This window comes from Clarias gariepinus, chromosome 3 (assembly GCF_024256425.1).
Source record: "Clarias gariepinus isolate MV-2021 ecotype Netherlands chromosome 3, CGAR_prim_01v2, whole genome shotgun sequence".
In the NCBI taxonomy this organism is placed as follows: domain Eukaryota; kingdom Metazoa; phylum Chordata; class Actinopteri; order Siluriformes; family Clariidae; genus Clarias; species Clarias gariepinus.
The window spans coordinates 15,932,860-15,950,942 of NC_071102.1; the positions used below are offsets into that span (position 1 = coordinate 15,932,860).

Below are 18,083 nucleotides of genomic sequence, written 5' to 3' on the forward strand. Positions count from 1 at the left end.
TTTGTAATTAAATGAGGGGGAAATGTTCTCTAAAATATGAAAATGTGGTGTGATTTACGTAGTTTGGAAAAAGTGATTGCCTTCTGGTGTGTTACTTATGTAGTGTTCCATTTAGATGAAATTTGTAAAAAAAAAAAAAACATGAATACAAATTCAAAAGGGTTCCTGTTCCTATTTTACACAATTGCACTTTTTGAGAAAGTTGTCATCCTGTCACCCAAATAAAGATGGTTCCCTTTAAAGTCTGGTGGCCACATTTTGTTTCCTAATGTCGTTCAAAAGACTAAAATTTTTATCCAGTGCTAAAGTGCTATACAACATAACATTTAAATGAAGGGGAAATTGTGTACACCTTCATGAGTCTAGACTGATAGTATTTTGCTAAATTATCTGTGGAGATGGAAAATATGAGATTGAATTGTTTTGAATCCACTGGCATTGAAATGGAAATCTGATTATGACTAACACATTAAAATTGTAGAATGTATTTATTTATAAAAGAGTGTCTTCCAAATGCTGTAAATGTAATTCATTAGTTACATTTTAAAATTATTTTTTCTCTGCATACTGGACTCCCCCAATGTGCATAACCGTTAATAATTTAGAGACATACAAATTAAAAGTATGTAGTTTTGTGACTTTGTTTGGGCATAAATGGAAGTAGATTGAAATAAAAGTAGATTGTCATAGAGAACAGGAAGCTCTCTGTTATTTCTTGTTATTTCACCAAAACCAGATTTAGATAATATGGACATTGCTACTGTGCTATATCACAGGACCATACTCATCAAAATATTCTCCTCATATCCAAAATGACTAATAAAGTATGATCTAGACCAAGCATTTGTACTAGCTATTTCATTTTCTAATATCATCATTTTTTTCTGTACACCATTAAAAAATGTAGCACATTCAGTGTGCAGGTGACACATACTGGAAGAATATATCTTGTAATGTCTTTAGATGTCAATAATACCTGTGCACATTTTTGGTGTTGCATGTGTAACCAAAGCATGTGATTTCACATCAGTTCTGACTTTTCTACACTGAGGTTACCTAAACATATGATTTAATATCAAAAGCTAGCTCAGACAATGAGTACAAACTAATTTATTAATATGTAAAATGCAAAATTCATAGAATTTGGACAATGGGTTTGTTGTTTTAACAATTTTTTGGACAATATTTAAAAACTTTGAGTCATTGCCTAAGCTGACTTTTAATCTGACTTTTGTTGTGTAACAACTGAAATTCTACTCGTTATATACTCAATATTTACACATACTACTACTACTACTACTAATAATAATTATTATTGTTATTATTATTATTATTATTATTATTATTATATTTTTAACATGCTCTCCATTATTGTCCTGTTACTTTGACACATGCAGCAGGTTCCATTCAATAGAGAAACACATTGTTGTCCCTTCATATGAGTGAATAGTTCAGGTAAAGACCATTCATTAATGATTGTCCCAGAAGTGTTTGACAACAGGAGTATGCCAGGAGGAGTTATGCTATGAAAGGCCTCTTTTAATGCAATAGAAGCCTTCATTGATATTCCTCTCACAATAGTGAAAACGTGAGGCAGGTTAACCGACCAGTACATCATTTGCAGAAGTAAAACATGAACTATTCCGTCATTTATAAATTACAAATTTATTTAGAATGCTCGCGTATTTTTATATTTGACTTCTATGCATGCTTTAAAGACTTGGAGCGGAATGTTTGGAGCGTTTCACTATTCCCTGATCACCTGTCTTCTCCGCACTTTCCGTTAGGCGGCAGTGTGCACAGCTTTTATTTCGGCCTGCACTGCCAGCACACTGCTCATACATTGGGAAGCGGATGGAGTTGGCGCATCTTCAACTTTCAACTATCGCAAGCGCCGAACTGGACTTCGTGACAAACGACGGTGTTTTGAATCTAGTATTTTTTTCTGTATGTAATATGAATATTCGTGGCGTTTTTTGGCGCCCGGTCGCTTGTTGATCGACACAGCTCCGGCTACTGGACCATTGGGACATTCTGAAAGCCGTGGAACTAGCTAGTGTCTGTATGACTGCAGGCTTGAGGAGAGGTCTTGGATGCGCCAGTACGGGATAGTTCGGAAATATTCGTACAGATTGACTGCTGAAGGTCATATGAGCAACAGGGATGGCTTTGCGTCGCGCATCTAAAACAATATACAGTTCATGCTGCCTTTTTTTCTACTGACATTGGCATAGGTTCCTTTAAGTTTTTTTCCGCGACAGCTACTGAGAAATATCCTATGCGCACTGCGAAGATTTTAAAAGCACACCGTCTGCGACTCTGTTTCGGATTAAACCGCCGTCAAATGAACGACGCTGAAACATATATACATGGGATATTCTGCATAATTTAATCGCTTTTTGAATTGATGGAAAAACGTTCGGCGTGATGGGTTTCCTCTCACTTTACTGACATCAGAAAAGGTGACTGTTCTTTCCAGGGTAAGCATCTGATATGCTTGATTATTTTACAGTCATCGTTTGATTTAAGTCGAAGGGGAAAACGTTACATATAGCTGTTTCGTCGCCAAATCATGTACAAATAACAACGGTAATGCCGTAGCCTGTATCCGAATAAAAAAGATGGAATAGACAGCAGAGGCTAAATGGTGCTGCTTGTATAAATGAAGACTCCTGTTTTAAAACAGCAGCTTAATTTCATCTTCCTGTAGATTAAATGAATGCTATTGTTTTGGGTCTCAATACACACACACGCACACACACACTCTCTCTTTATATATAATGTGTGAAAGCAAGAGAGAGGTCTGTACTGTTTTGACAACAGGTTTAATGCAGGTTTATTTAAACTCCCCTGGATAAAGGAAATCCCTACGTGTCTGTTTAGGGCTACACCATACAATTAAGTTCTATAGCCTTAAGAAATTTCCTATCACAATTAAAACTATGCTATTTTGCATGATCTTTAATCTTGATACATCATGTTAAAGAAGGACTTACAATTGCAAATACACCGAGAGAGAGAGAGAGAGAGAGAGAGAGACCGAACAAACCCATAGTCACGACACCAGACAGCTTATGAGAGAAATATATACTGAAGATAATGATTAGGACTTTAGCCAACTGAGTTCAGAATAAAGAAATGCTCTTGACAATGTTCTGCTAGTATTTAACCATAGATCTAAGTTAGATTTTTAATATATAACTGTGGCACATTAAAACAAAACATAAACGGCTGGAATTTGTATGGTTGGGCATCTTCCTTTAATATAATCTTAATAAACTTCGTATCCTATTCATTCAGATGTTTTTGTTTTTATAATGTGTTTTACAGATGATAATAATAAATTAGTATTTATTATTATTTCACCGCTGTTAACTTGTACCCTTGAAAGGGCTGATAAAAATTTGTAAAGTGTGTGTCAGTTACTTTTCCGGAACATTTTGGGCTAGTTTAAAGTTTTTGTGCAATTTTTGTGTTGCGGTTTAAGAATTTTGGTGAATTTTGATGAAACCTAGCAACAATCCAGATGTTTAAACCGCGACATTAAGGTAGAAACCTTGCAGGGTCACAGAACTGTTTTGTGATGTCCTGACGTAGCCCAATGCACAAAAATACATTAGTAAAGCCTTCTGGCAAGCTTTGTATAGGAAAAAACATAAGCTCATCTTTGTCCAGTTTAATTAACGCATTACTTTTCAGTTATTATTCACCTCTCATGCTTTCACATAAATAATAAAATAACATACACAAAATGAAAAAAAAAAATCATTTCTTGCAATTTTTTTTTACTACTGAAATTACTTTCAGTACTAATGCTTTAATTTTCTTGTCTTGAGTGTTAAGTTAGATTTTGCAGTGTAGCACTGGAGTACCCAATGCCTCTATACTAAATCTGGCATAGACCTTGCATTGTCCACAGGAGCCTTGCTGAAACATGTTTAGCCCCCCTATAGTTCCAGTGAAGGACAGTTTAAAGACATTCTATACAAATGTGTCCAATAGTTTGGGGGAGGCCCACATATAGTTGTGATAGTCAGGAGATCATCACAATCTCTGGAGGCATACTTGAAATGTGGCATTTTTTATTTTAAGTATTATATTTCTCCATCATTGTTTAGTTTACATACTTGACAAACACATGTAATTACACAGAAATAGGGTCTCTCATGCCGTGTGTGTGTGTGTGTGTGTGTGTGTATGTCAATATGAGTGTTTTCTACTGGGATCTGGGATTAGTGACCTTTTAATTTTCATTTTAGTTTTTATTGGAGCACAACTTGGTTACAAGCAGGTCCAAAATTTAGTACAGAAAAAAATTAATTAATGCTTAAAATAACAAATTATGGGACAGTGCAAAACTGTATATATAAAGCCAAATGACCTATACCTCCCCAAAAAAGTAGTTTAACAGTTCCGAGCTCAAAAAAATCAGTTCACTCTAGTTAATTCCTGTAACCTAGCGCTGGACCAATATACAGTATAACAGAACACATGTTGGATCTTTGGGTTTTTGGTTTGGCCATAAACTGTTATGTAAAAAAAAAGGTAACATGTTTCTTGCTTTAAGTAAATCATACTTGTCTTTAAAATATTTTGTTAATTAAATATGTTTATGGGTCATTGACTAGTTGAACTCATATCAGTAAGTAGATAAACTGATGAAGAAAGATAAACTTTAGTGCCCTTTCATTTTATGAAAACCATTATTTCACAAGTTTATTCTATAAGATCAGAGTCTCCTTCATTATCCAGTTAAAATAAATGTTTATCCCTATAAAAGGAATGGAAAATGGCTAAATTTAGAAAAAAAAGATAAAATATACAAATAATTATATTTAAACAATTAACTCTATGTATATAATTGATGTATAGAATATGAAAACTACAAATATAGGACATATATCTATCATTTAAAACATTTAGCAGTGGTCGCCCCATATGATGTTTACTCAAGTATAACAGGCTAACAGTTAGCCTCAGAAACCAAACCAGCTTCTTCTAGTGACAAAGCACTATCAAATTTATCATCAAAATATAGATTTGTGGAAAAAAATTATAATTCACTCAAGCGGCATGTACAGTATCTGTGCCAGCAACACAGCCTTAGGCATTTGTCGATTAAAAAAAAAAAAATACACAACTGCTTTTATGGAAGCCCTGCTAGCGTGTTTTGACGAAGGAGGCTTCAGATATCAAACTGTGCATTTGGAATATATGGAATATAGAAAAGTTATCATTACTTTTAAAACGTGTAAATTTTCTGATCAAGTTCGATTCCCGCTTCTGTGTGCATGGGATGTGCATGTTTTCCTTGGTGGGTTTCCTTTCACAGTCCAAAGTCAGTAGACACATTGAATTTTAGTGAAACATACACTACGAGTCAAGGATTTTGACAGAAATTCTAATTCCATGGTCTTTACTGATATTTATTTTTTTCTACATTGCAAAACAATGCCGAAGATTTGCTATAATCTCCTTTAAACAATTGATATTGTGATGTGTCTGCTCTGTTAAGACTTCATAACGGCTCTAATTTGAGGTGCTGTAAATTGGTGATTTTTGAGGCTGGTAACCCTAAATGAACTTCTTCTCTGCAGCAGAGGTACTTTTTGGTCTTTCGTCCCTGGGATGGTCTTCATGAGAGCCACTGTTATCAAGTTTTTGCAAATGCACCCAGAAAAAATGCCCATACATCACTGTGGGCGTGTTTGGGTTTATTGTCGGGCAGTGTGGGCAGGGCACACCCATATTAATCCCTCTCAGGTCCTACATGGGGCAACCTATGCAGGGCCTACTGCTGTTTTGGCCGTTTGGAGCCACTTTGTGGGTCGCAAGTGAGCCCAGTTGTCTGCTACTGTAGGGTAGCCCATGTGGGGCACAATTTTTGTGCTTCTGGGGCCCTATGAGTGTTTTCTGTGAGCAATCCTCCGTGGTCCTTTATATACAGTAAGCCTTGCCCATAGTAAGCCAACGTTGGGTTATATCCATACTGGATTGTTTATTTTCATGAGCTGTGTTGTTTTTAATAGGGTGTAATCATCAGAATTAACAATATGTGTTAAGTATAGACTAGAGTTTCACTTTTTAAAAAACAAAATTAAGAAAGAAAGTATATAGGGGGCCAAAATTATCCAAACAATAGTCAAATCCAATGCTTTTATGACATAAAAAAATGACAATGGTTATAAGAATAACTTTAATATAACAATCAATATTAAGCATCATTTAACGACCATCATGTTTTTCCCGCAACCAGCTTCATTTTGAAGTGGGAGTTTAATTTGAATTTTTCCCTGTCTGCATCTACAGAGCAATTAAAAGTTGCATCAAAGTGAGATATACAGACAGCAGACGATGCCCCGGATTCGCATTTCTTCCGGCATATTCAGTCAACTCAATTCAGCAGATTTATCCTAGATCCTATGCATGTTTAGTTCATAAGTCTGAGACCTGATTTAATGCAGGTTGATCCGTAACATTTTGCCACCTTTTGTTTTGCCGTTTATTCATGCATCTGTTAGCATATAGCGAAAATCTTAAATGCACAAAGCCTGCTCAAGCACTAGAAGTCATGATCCTTATATATATAGTCTATGAAAAGAAGTGAAAAAAAATGTCACTAGGTAAATGTGTGAACTCTCCCTTTAAAAAAAAATCTTTTATTAGTTTATCAGATTAATAAACTTTTTCGTTTCTGTTTCGAAACATTGTATAGATACTGTTTGATTTAGTTTTCTTGTTCTGTTTTATATATAATGTTCAGTCAGTTTCCAAATGTCTTAGTTTCTTTCTCTTTTTAATGTTTTTTTTTTTTTTTTAGATTCAATCAATAAATCATACATGACCATTTATTCTTTGGTTAGTTACCACTCTTTTTTTTCTGATTTACATTTTTTATTTATACACTGTAAAACCCGATAAGTTCAGTGTACTCAAAACTTTTGTGGTAACTGATTACCTCAAATTTTTTAAGTAAGCATACTTACATGTTACACTACACTTATATTTCAATTACACTATATATTTAACTTATATATATAAACTTATAATATTTTTATTACACTTTTTTAAACAGTTTAGCGTAGCATATGTAAAGTTTGTGTTTCTAAATACATATTGTTTTTAATTAATTACCACTTATATATTAGGGAAAAATAAACTCCTTTTGAATAACTCATAGCCTGATACATATTTGAGTTCATATGAACATTAAAACAAAAACATGGAACAGTGGTGAACCTTCCCAGGAGTGGCCGGCCGACCAAAATTACCCCAAGAGCGCAGAGACAACTCATCCGAGAGGCCACAAAAGACCCCAGGACAACATCTAAAGAACTGCAGGCCTCACTTGCCTCAATTAAGGTCAGTGTTCACGACTCCACCATAAAAAAGAGACTGGGCAAAAACGGCCTGCATGGCAGATGGCAAGGCACAAACCACTTTTAAGCAAAAAGAACATTAAGGCTCATCTCAATTTTGCTAACAAACATCTCAATGATTGCCAAGACTTTTGGGAAAATACCTTGTGGACCGACGAGACAAAAGTTGAACTTTTTGGAAGGTGCGTGTCCCGTTACATCTGGTGTAAAAGTAACACAGTATTTCAGAAAAAGAACATCATACCAACAGTAAAATATGGTGGTGGTAGTGTGATGGTCTGGGGTTGTTTTGCTGCTTCAGGACCTGGAAGGCTTGCTGTGATAGATGAAACCATGAATTCTACTGTCCACCAAAAAAATCATGAAGGAGAATGTCCAGCCATCTGTTCGTCAACTCAAGCTGAAGCGATCTTGGGTGCTGCAGCAGGACAATGACCCAAAACACACCAGCAAATCCACCTCTGAATGGCTGAAAAAAAACAAAATGAAGACTTTGGAGTGGCCTAGTTAAAGTCCTGACCTGAATCCTATTGAGATGTTGTGGCATGATCTTAAAAAGGCAGTTCATGCTAGAAAACCCTCAAATAAAGCTGAAATACAACAATTCTGCAAAGATGAGTGGGCTAAAATTTCTCCAGAGCGCTGTAAAAAACTCGTTGCAAGTTATCGCAAACGCTTGATTGCAGTTATTGCTGCTAAGGGTGGCCCAACCAGTTATTAGGTTCAGGGGGCAATTACTTTTTCACACAGGGCCATGTAGGTTTGGATTTTTTTTCTCCCTAAATAATAAAAAACATCATTTAAAAACTGCATTTTGTGTTTAATTATGTTATCTTTGACTAATAGTTAACGGTTTTTGATGAGCAGAAACATTTAAGTGTGACAAACATGCAAAAGAATAAGAAATCAGGAAGGGGGCAAATAGTTTTTCACACCACTGTATGTATAAAATTAATGGCAGTGACAGTTCTGAAGATGACAACAAAGTATTCTCCTGGAAATACTTGCTATCTTTATGGCTCATATAATGACCTTCTTGTGATGCCTTTGTTTCCTTTATTCGATTAAGTATGTCAGTATGTTTAAATATTTCCTGGATCATCTGAAGTATTAACGACTTAAACGTCTGTGTGCCCAGGCTCCAACACGTACTGCACTGGCTTTACCACAGTAAAAAATTTTTTTTTCACAGTAAAAGTTTTTCTTTGTTTATTTGAAGACAAGTCCTCATCTTTAGCTGTGGCACTGACAAAAATGTTTGTGTCGTTAACAGCATTTACCAAATCATTCAAGACAGCTTCAGTAGGAGATACATGATGCTGTTGTAGTATCTCTTTTATAGTATCTTTCATAAGAGGTTGCGATAAGGAAAATATTTCTGACAGATGATCAACTATTTACTGATATGCCATGTCAGAAATATGAAGAACAGTTTGCATCTTCAGAAAGAAGGGAGACAAATTATGGTGTAACTGGGCTCTTAACTCTTCAATGTTGACATTTTCAGCCTCAGCAACAGAAGTGTCCGCAATCCAACAAGAAACTGGATCATCTGCATTAGGGTCTGCAGTGCTTGTGACTGGGAAAGTGTCATTTTATATTTATACAATATAATTACAAAAGTCTAGACTTCCACAATGCTTCCTACTTTTGTGAGCATAAAATTATAAATACACATTGGTGTGGTAGGTACAGTTCTTAAACGGGCATGTCACATTTTCACTGTTCTTTAAGTGGTTTCTTAAATGGCAGAACATGTTCGATTCTTAGAAGGGCTCTTTGAGGCCACACAAGAGACAGGTAAAAAATAAAGATCCTGTTTTTGATCCTTCACTATCAAGAATTCTCTGTGTGTCTTTGTGAATCTGTGACAAATTAATTTTTTAGTGCATTAAATGACTGAAATGTGCAAATGCAAGAGTCTAACTCATGGCAAGGGCTAACTTGTGAGTAATGACTGTGCTTTAAACTGTAGTCCTGAAATAACTGTGCCCGGGTGTCTGATGAGACAGCACACAACTTGCACTTCCACTCCATTGATTTTTTTGAACCCTACAATTGGAAGGAATACTTTTATTTTAAAACCAAGAAATTTAGCCTTAACGTTACATTGTGTTATGTAACTTACCACTGGAATTGAATCAGATTTTTACACTAACAGGGACTCTACATCTATACAGGAAAACAAAAAATAAAGGCATTTTATTTTACATGATTATAATAAATTATATCTGGCAAATGCTACAAAGTCGACCAATGAGGCCAAAGCCAATGCACGTTTCAGTCATTGTTTTGTACAATTTGTACATTGCTTTGTAAACTCCGAACACATGCTATTCTACTTCACTCAGTTGCCAACTTGATCTGTAAAAAATTGAATAAATATTTAATGCAGGGTTACATGTGAAGCTGCTAAAAATATCTAAAGAAATATCTAAAAAAAATAATTAATAAATAAATAAATAAATGAATAAATAATATCTAAACAAAAAAAACACACTTACCAAGTTTACAGACTCTGCATCCAATTTAGCCTACAAGGCCAAAAATATGTAAATGTTAATACGAGCTTGCCAGTGTCTCTACCATCCCTAGTTATTAAAAAAATTTTCAATATATTGCTAACTTTGTGTCATTAGCCTTAACGTAATGGATAGAAGTTACAGCTAGCCGCAAGTACATTAACAGCTGAAGGCAAGCAAAAATTCACATTTTACAGAACAGATCGATTAACAAAAAAATAAATAAAAAATGATGACTAACTGATTACAATATTAACGTTAAATATGGCAGTGGGGTTAATGGTTAAAAAATGCGCGTGAAGCAGAACACTGCAGAGACGCTTGCCGAGCTTTCGACATTAACGTTACCGGTTAAAAGACAGCAAAGCCAAACATGAATCATGTTTAAAAGATATACTTGTTATGATAAAATAAAAAGCAGATTAAAAAACATTTACTTACAAATCTCCCCACGTGTGTCCAGACTTGCACGAGTATCCGCTATCTTGGTTATATTTTCTGGTAGCGTCAGTCAGAACGACAATGTACAGTGGTGTGAAAAACTATTTGCCCCCTTCCTGATTTCTTATTCTTTTGCATGTTTGTCACACTTAAATGTTTCTGATCATCAAACACATTTAACTATTAGTCAAAGATAACACAAGTAAACACAAAATGCAGTTTTTAAATGATGGTTTTTATTATTTAGGGAGAAAAAAAATCCAAACTTACATGGCCCTGTGTGAAAAAGTAATTGCCCCCTGAACCTAATAACTGATTGGGCCACCCTTAGCAGCAATAACTGCAATCAAGTGTTTGCGATAACTTGCAACGAGTCTTTTACAGAGCTCTGGAGGAATTTTGGCCCACTCATCTTTGCAGAATTGTTGTAATTCAGCTTTATTTGAGAGTTTTCTAGCATGAACCGCCTTTTTAAGGTCATGCCACAACATCTCAATAGGATTCAGGTCAGGACTTTGACTGGGCCACTCCAAAGTCTTCATTTTGTTTTTCTTCAGCCATTCAGAGGTGGATTTGCTGGTGTGTTTTGGGTCATTGTCCTGCTGCAGCACCCAAGATCGCTTCAGCTTGAGTTGACGAACAGATGGCCGGACATTCTCCTTCAGGATTTTTTGGTAGACAGTAGAATTCATGGTTCCATCTATCACAGCAAGCCTTCCAGGTCCTGAAGCAGAAAAACAACCCCAGACCATCACACTACCACCACCATATTTTACTGTTGGTATGATGTTCTTTTTCTGAAATGCTGTGTTACTTTTACGCCAGATGTAACGGGACACGCACCTTCCAAAAAGTTCAACTTTTGTCTCGTCGGTCCACAAGGTATTTTCCCAAAAGTCTTGGCAATCATTGAGATGTTTTTTAGCAAAATTGAGACGAGCCTTGATGTTCTTTTTGCTTAAGTGGTTTGCGCCTTGGAAATCTGCCATGCAGGCCGTTTTTGGCCAGTCTCTTTCTTATGGTGGAGTCGTGAACACTGACCTTAATTGAGGCAAGTGAGGCCTGCAGTTCTTTAGTTGTTGTCCTGGGGTCTTTTGTGGCCTCTCGGATGAGTTGTCTCTGCGCTCTTGGGGTAATTTTGATCGGCTGGCCACTCCTGGGAAGGTTCACCACTGTTCCATGTTTTTGCCATTTGTGGATGATGGCTCTCACTGTGGTTCGCTGGAGTCCCAAGGCTTTGGAAATGGCTTTATAACCTTTACCAACCTGATAGATCTCAATTACTTTTGTTCTCATTTTTTTCTGAATTTCTTTGGATCTTGGCATAATGTCTAGCTTTTGAGGTGCTTTTAGTCTACTTCTCTGTGTCAGGTAGCTCCCATTTAAGTGATTTCTTGATTGAAACAGGTGTGGCAGTAATCAGGCCTGGGGGTGACTACAGAAATTGAACTTTTAACTGTGATAAACCACAGTTAAGTTATTTTTTAACAAGGGGGGGCAATTACTTTTTCACACAGGGTCATGTAGATTTGGAGTTTTTTTTCTCCCTTAATAACATAATCTTCATTTAAAAACTGCATTTTGTGTTCAATTATGTTATCTTTGACTAATAGTTAACAGTTTTTGATGAGCAGAAACATTTAAGTGTGACAAACATGCAAAAGAATAAGAAATCAGGAAGGGGGCAAATAGTTTTTCACACCACTGTACATCCTGACGTAGATGACTTCATTGAACATCACTCCGTATACTTATAAAATATCCCTTCAGTAGCAATGTATACTTAAAAATGATGAGCAACGTAAAATTAAAATTAAGTCATTAGTTTAAACAATGCAATAGTTTTAATTATGGTGTTCTCATTTTTTACAAGTTAGTAGTACTGTTCGGGTTTACAGTGTATGCTTCTTGTATATCTTGTAGTTTTTTGTTTTTTGCATTATCCTAGTAACTTCTGGTCAGTTCTTAAATTGCCCTTTGTCTACTGAGTATATGTAAGATATAAAGTGTGCAATCACATTTGCTTAGTGGAACTCTGCTTAGTCCATGCCATTCACACAAATACAATATTTATCAAAATAACACTTATAGCCAGGCCAATAAATTTCGGAACAAGGATAGTTTTTTTGGAATTTGACCTCTGTATGCCACTACATTGTGTGACGCTTCAACTTACCATGACTCCTTTCCATGCTGCTGCTTCCACTTATTACTGACATTTTCGTTCACATTGTCATGCTTTTTCCCACGCATTTCAGATTGCCCCTCATGCATGCCTGATTCTTATTTATTTAAACAAGCTTAGTGTTCACCTCGTTGACAGATTATTTTATGTAAGTTTGAACTCTCCTAAGTTTAGCTTTTTGTCTCTTTATTCAATGTTGTTGCTAAATTAACTGATATCATGACTTTGATCTTCTGCTCCCACTTCCTCGACCAGATTTAGCTTCACAATTTGGTTCAACAGTAACTGGATTCACTGCTTTGATTTCCTCTCTTGCTTCCTCGACCATGATTTGGCCTTGCGATTTGTATTTCTCATTGTTAACCGGACTCATGTCTTTGATTTCCACTTTTTTCGAATTCACACCTCCACACCTTTGGCTACATCTCAGCAGCTTAACATTTTCACTTGAGAATTCACGCACCAGACATTTCAGATGCCTAATGCGTTCAAACCCAAACATGCATGCTTATCTTCCATCAATCTCCTGCGAGTGGAACTGCAGGAGATCTTCTTTACAATGGATGGGTCTCATGCTGCTATTGTCCTCTGTCTTTCCTGGCTATCTTTCCACAACCCAGAAATTGACTGGGCCAGGAACATTATCATGGGGTGGAGTCCCTCATGCTCCACACTATGCCTGCTTCTTCAGTAAGACTCATGCCATTTTTTCTTCTTTTTCATCGATCATATGTAAACTCAGAAAAAGAAACAAAAAAAGAAACATCCTCTGACTTTCAACTGTTTTTACTCTTAGTAAACTTAATGTGTATTAATGTGTCCCACTGATGGAGGAATTGTGTGTTCCTGGTGTGACTCGGGCAGTTGTTGTGGCCATCCTGTACCTGTCACGCAGGTGTGATATTCGGATGTACCGATCCTGTGCAGGTGTTGTTACACGTGGTCTTCCACTGCGAGGATGATCAGCTGACCTTCCTGTCTCCCTGTAGTGCTGTCTTAGGCGTCTCACAGTGCGGACATGGCAATTTATTGCCCTAGCCACATCAGCAGTCCTCATGCCTCCCTGCAGCATGCCTAATGCACGTTCACGCAGATGAGCATGCTATTTCTGGGCATGCCATTTCTGGGCATCTTTCTTTGGGTGTTTTTCACAGTCGGTAGACAAGTCTCTTTAGTGTCCTGCGTTTTTAGAACTGTGACCTTAAATGCCTACCTTTTGTAAGCTGTTAAGGTCTTAACGACCATTCCACAGGTGCATGTTAATTAATTGATTATGGTTAATTGAACATGCATGGAAAACATTGTTTAAACCCTTTACAATGAAGATCTGTAAAGTTATTTGGATTTTTACAAGATTATTGTTGAAATACACAGTCCTGAAAAAGGGACGTTTCTTTTTTTGCTGAGTATATGTGCCATCGATCTGTTTCTCAGGACCACTCCCCCAAGGGCCATCTCTATTTACTGGTTTCATGAAAAGTAGCTATGACCAAATATATTACAGAGTTCCTCGCAGCACAAATAACTTGTTCTTCTTCATCCCCCATGGGGGCAGGCTTCCTTTTTTGTCAAGGAAAAAAAAGGGTTTCTTTGTCCTTGCATTGATTACGGGGCCTCAATGAGATTTAAGAACCAATACTTTTATTGGAACCTTCCTTTTATGACCACGGCGTTTGAGATTCTTCAAATGGCAATTATCTTCACAAAACTAGACTGCCGTAATGCGGATGATGTTATCCTAAATTACAAAACTGGTGGTCCCATTTGGGCTGACCAATGCCCCAACCAGCTTTCAGGCCCTCTTAAGTTATGTCCTTAGAAACTTTTTAAATACTGTTGTGTTTGTCTACCTGCATCATATTCTCATCTATTCCCGCACTCTGGAGAACATTGCCTGGACACTATCAGGTCCCCCAGAATAATTTGTACACCAAGGCAGAGAAGTGTGACTTCTACAAGACATCAACCACCTTTCTGGGTTTTGTCATTTTAATTCAATTCAATTAGATTTTATTTGTATAGCGCTTTTTAAGAATTGACATTGTCGCAAAGCAGCTTTACACAATCAAAAAAAAATTCAAGTTTGTATGAAATGTGAATGTGCATAAATCAAAAGGATAATACTGTCCCTGATGAGCAAGCCGAGGACGATGGTGACAGTGGAAAGTAAAAACTCCCTAAGATGGTAATAGGAAGAAACCTGGAGGGGAACCAGACTTAACAGGGAACCCATCCTCATTTGGGTGAAACAGATAGCAGGGATTGATTATAACAGGAGATGTATTTAAGTTAAAATGGAGTCCAGTTCGTTATTAGAGGCTCAGGTAGACTGTAGGAAACTCCAGTCCTGAACTATCGAGCGACTGAACTCAGAATAGCTGTCTGCATCAGCCGAGGACATGACAGTCTTTGTGGAAAAGTGGAACCGTCCCCAGTCTCCACATGCATCCCAGGCAGACCACACAGGGCATTCATGCAATGAGATCTGCAACTAAAAGCAGGACACCAGGACGGGTCAATGTGGATGGGGATCAGCGGGCATCATTGGTTCCTATCTTCTCTTCAGCGGGGGCTGGGTTCTTCTTTGTGGGCAAAAAAGCATGTCCCCTTTATCCCTGCATAGATTATAGGGGCCTGAATGAGATCACTGTGAAGAACCGGGGACCCAAGATTTTCACGAACCTCGACCTACGCAATGCTTACCATTTTGTCCGCATCCGAGAAGGTGACCAGTGGAAAACCTCAAAAAAGCCTTCAAAACCCCTACAGGGCACTATGAATACCTTGTGGTTCCGTTTGGCCTCACTAATGCCCCCGCAGTCTTCCAGGTCATCATTAACAATGTACCTAAAGACTTTCTCAATTCTTTAGTGTTTGTCTACCTGGATGACATTGTTTGTAAAAACCAGAAAAGTGCGAATTCCAGATCACATCCAGAACGTTCCATGGATTTGCATTGGGCCTTCAGAAATCCAGATGGAACCCGCTAAGCTTTAAGCTGTCACGAACTGGCCCACGCCCACCTCACTTCAATTTCTATTGCCGTTTAATTTAAGGCTACAGTTCTATCGCTGCCCCCCTAACAGAACCAGGAATCTAAATGGGGGCCTTCACCGAACTTAAAAAGCTATTCACGTCCGCTCCTATTCTCACAATCCTGGACCGTTCATGTCAGTTCATTGTGAAGGTCGATGCCTCCAGCACGGGAGTAGAAGGCATTCTCTCTCAGAGGTCCGCTTTTTACAACAAACTGCACCCCTGCTTCTTCTTCTCCCACCGCATAACTCCCACCATAAGAAACTATGGCATTGGAGATTGCGAGCTCCTGGCCTCAAGCTAGCCCTGGAGGAGTGGAGACATTGGCTAAAGGGAACGGAGGTTCCATTCCTGGTTTGGACCGACCACAAAAACCTTGAGTACCTATGAGGCGCCCAGAGGCTTAACTCCTGTCAGACCTGTTGGTCGCTATTTCTCGCCAGGTTCAATTTCATCCTTTCCTAGCATCCAGGATCTAAGAAAACTAAACCAGATGCTCTCTCCAAGCAGTTCACCCCCACCCAAGACTGAATTCGTAACACCATCCTCCCCTCGCCTTGCTTGCTTGCAGTGGCTGAGCCAGATATAGAAACTAGGGTGAAGCAGGCCTTGTCCCACAAACCAGGCCCCAGTAATGGACCCCCTAATTGTCTATTCGTCCTATTTACTCTACGCTCCCAGGGTCTGGAATAGGCAAATTGCTCCAAACTCTCTTGCCATCCTGGCTCTGCCCGAACCCTGTCCCAAGTCCAGCAGCATTTTTGGTGGCCAACCATAAAGAAGGATGTCCCCGGCTTTGTGGCAGCTTGTGATGTTTGTTAGCGATATAAACACGTCAACACAGCCCCAGCAGACCTTCTCTACCCCGTATCGCCCATGGTCCGATATTGCTCTTGATTTTGTGACAGGATTACCCCCCTCTAATGGCCACATCTGTATCATGACGGTAGTGGATCGGTTCTCCAAGGCAGCCCACTTCATTCCCCCAAGGAGACTGCAGAACTCATGATCCTCCACGGTTTTAAGCTTCACGGCCACCCCAAGGATATCGTCTCTGATCATGTTCCGCAGTTCACCTCTCAATTCTGAAAGGGATTCTGTAAGCTTATCGGAGCCACCCCTAGTCTATCATCAGGAAGTCACCCTCGATCCAATGGACAAACCCGAAAGGAAGAACCAGGCTCTCGAGGTCGCCCTTAGGTGCATGACCTCCCCGGACGTCAGTTCCTGGAGCAGGTTTCTGCCTTGGGTGGACTATGCACACAACTCCCAAATTTCATTATCCACTGGCCTGGCCCCCTTCCAATGCTGCTTGGGCTACCAACCACCTCTGTTCCCTTCCCTGGAGAAAGAACTTAACGACCCATCAGTGCAGCATTTTATCCGACGATGTAAGAAGACCTGGCTATAAGCTAAAAGGACGTTACAACGATCCAGCAAGGCCTACAAGAAACAAGCGGATCGGAGACGTTCTCAAGCTCCAAGGTACAGGGTGGGTTAGAGAGTCTTGCTCGCCACCAGAGATATTCCACTAGAGACCATCTCCCGTAAACTCTCACCCTGATATGTTGGTCCATTCACCATTACCAAGGTCGCTAATCCCTGCGCTGTCAGCATCTTGCTCCCCCCAACCATGCAAAGAATAAACCCTACATTTCATGTACTACGCCATTTTGCCTCAAGCCCATTAAGTGATTCACATAATGATTTGCATCCTGTCTGCACTTTTTCCCCATGCTGTCACCATGCTCTGCGCGCTGTTTAAATCGCTCGATTATCTTGTGTGTTGTTGTTTTCTCTTCTGATTTCACATTGCCAAGCTCGCTTTGTTTCTCATTTTCGCTTTCGGTTTCTCGTCTCCGATTCGTTTACCCTGCTCTTAGATCTCCCAGTTTTGACCTCGCGCTCCCTTGTTTTGACCACGGCTGTTGTTTCTTGTTTTTTTGGATTGTCACTTCGCTGCTTGATTTTCCGGTTATTGATTTAACGCTTCCTCCTTTGACTATGGTTTTTGTTTTACGATTTGGCTTAGACGCTGCATTGACTGATTAACCTCCGCTATAGACACTCTACCAGTTAACCAAGGCTTTTGTATGTAGCTGTATCTAGGAGGACTAGCTTAATTTAGAGCTACATACTTATTCTCTTTAATTTAGGTTTCTGTAAACATAATATATTAAACACCTGATCTGTGATAGTTTCATTAACAATAACTGTTTTAGATGCGAGAGATCTAATATTTAACAGTCCTAGCTTCAGATCAGAGGTGCTGGCTGTTTATTCAGTGTGTCTGGAATTTTTGGTCTCTATATTTATTAAATTACTAAAACAGACTTTCTGAGTCTTTATTTTTGCTTAGTTCGGGGAACAGACACAGTCTCAATATAGTGAACCTTGAGTGACGACTCTATGCAGCTAGCAGACGGTTTGTTTAGCCTTGGCTCTGGGTAGTCATTGATTAACTAGATACCCGTCAACCATCAATCCTCTCCTACCAGCCAGGTGTAGGGTTTTAACATA

At 38.4% G+C, this 18,083-nt stretch overlaps 1 protein-coding gene across 1 annotated transcript in view; it reads left to right on the plus strand.

The window, feature by feature from the left end:
- Positions 1-1,905: 1,905 nt before the first annotated feature.
- Positions 1,906-18,083, plus strand: part of il1rapl1b (interleukin 1 receptor accessory protein-like 1b) — a 448,430-nt gene continuing 432,252 nt past the window's right edge. The window contains exon 1 of the mRNA XM_053492140.1: positions 1,906-2,462. The gene's annotated coding sequence lies outside the window, so the exon portion shown is untranslated. The remainder of the gene's footprint in view (positions 2,463-18,083) is intronic.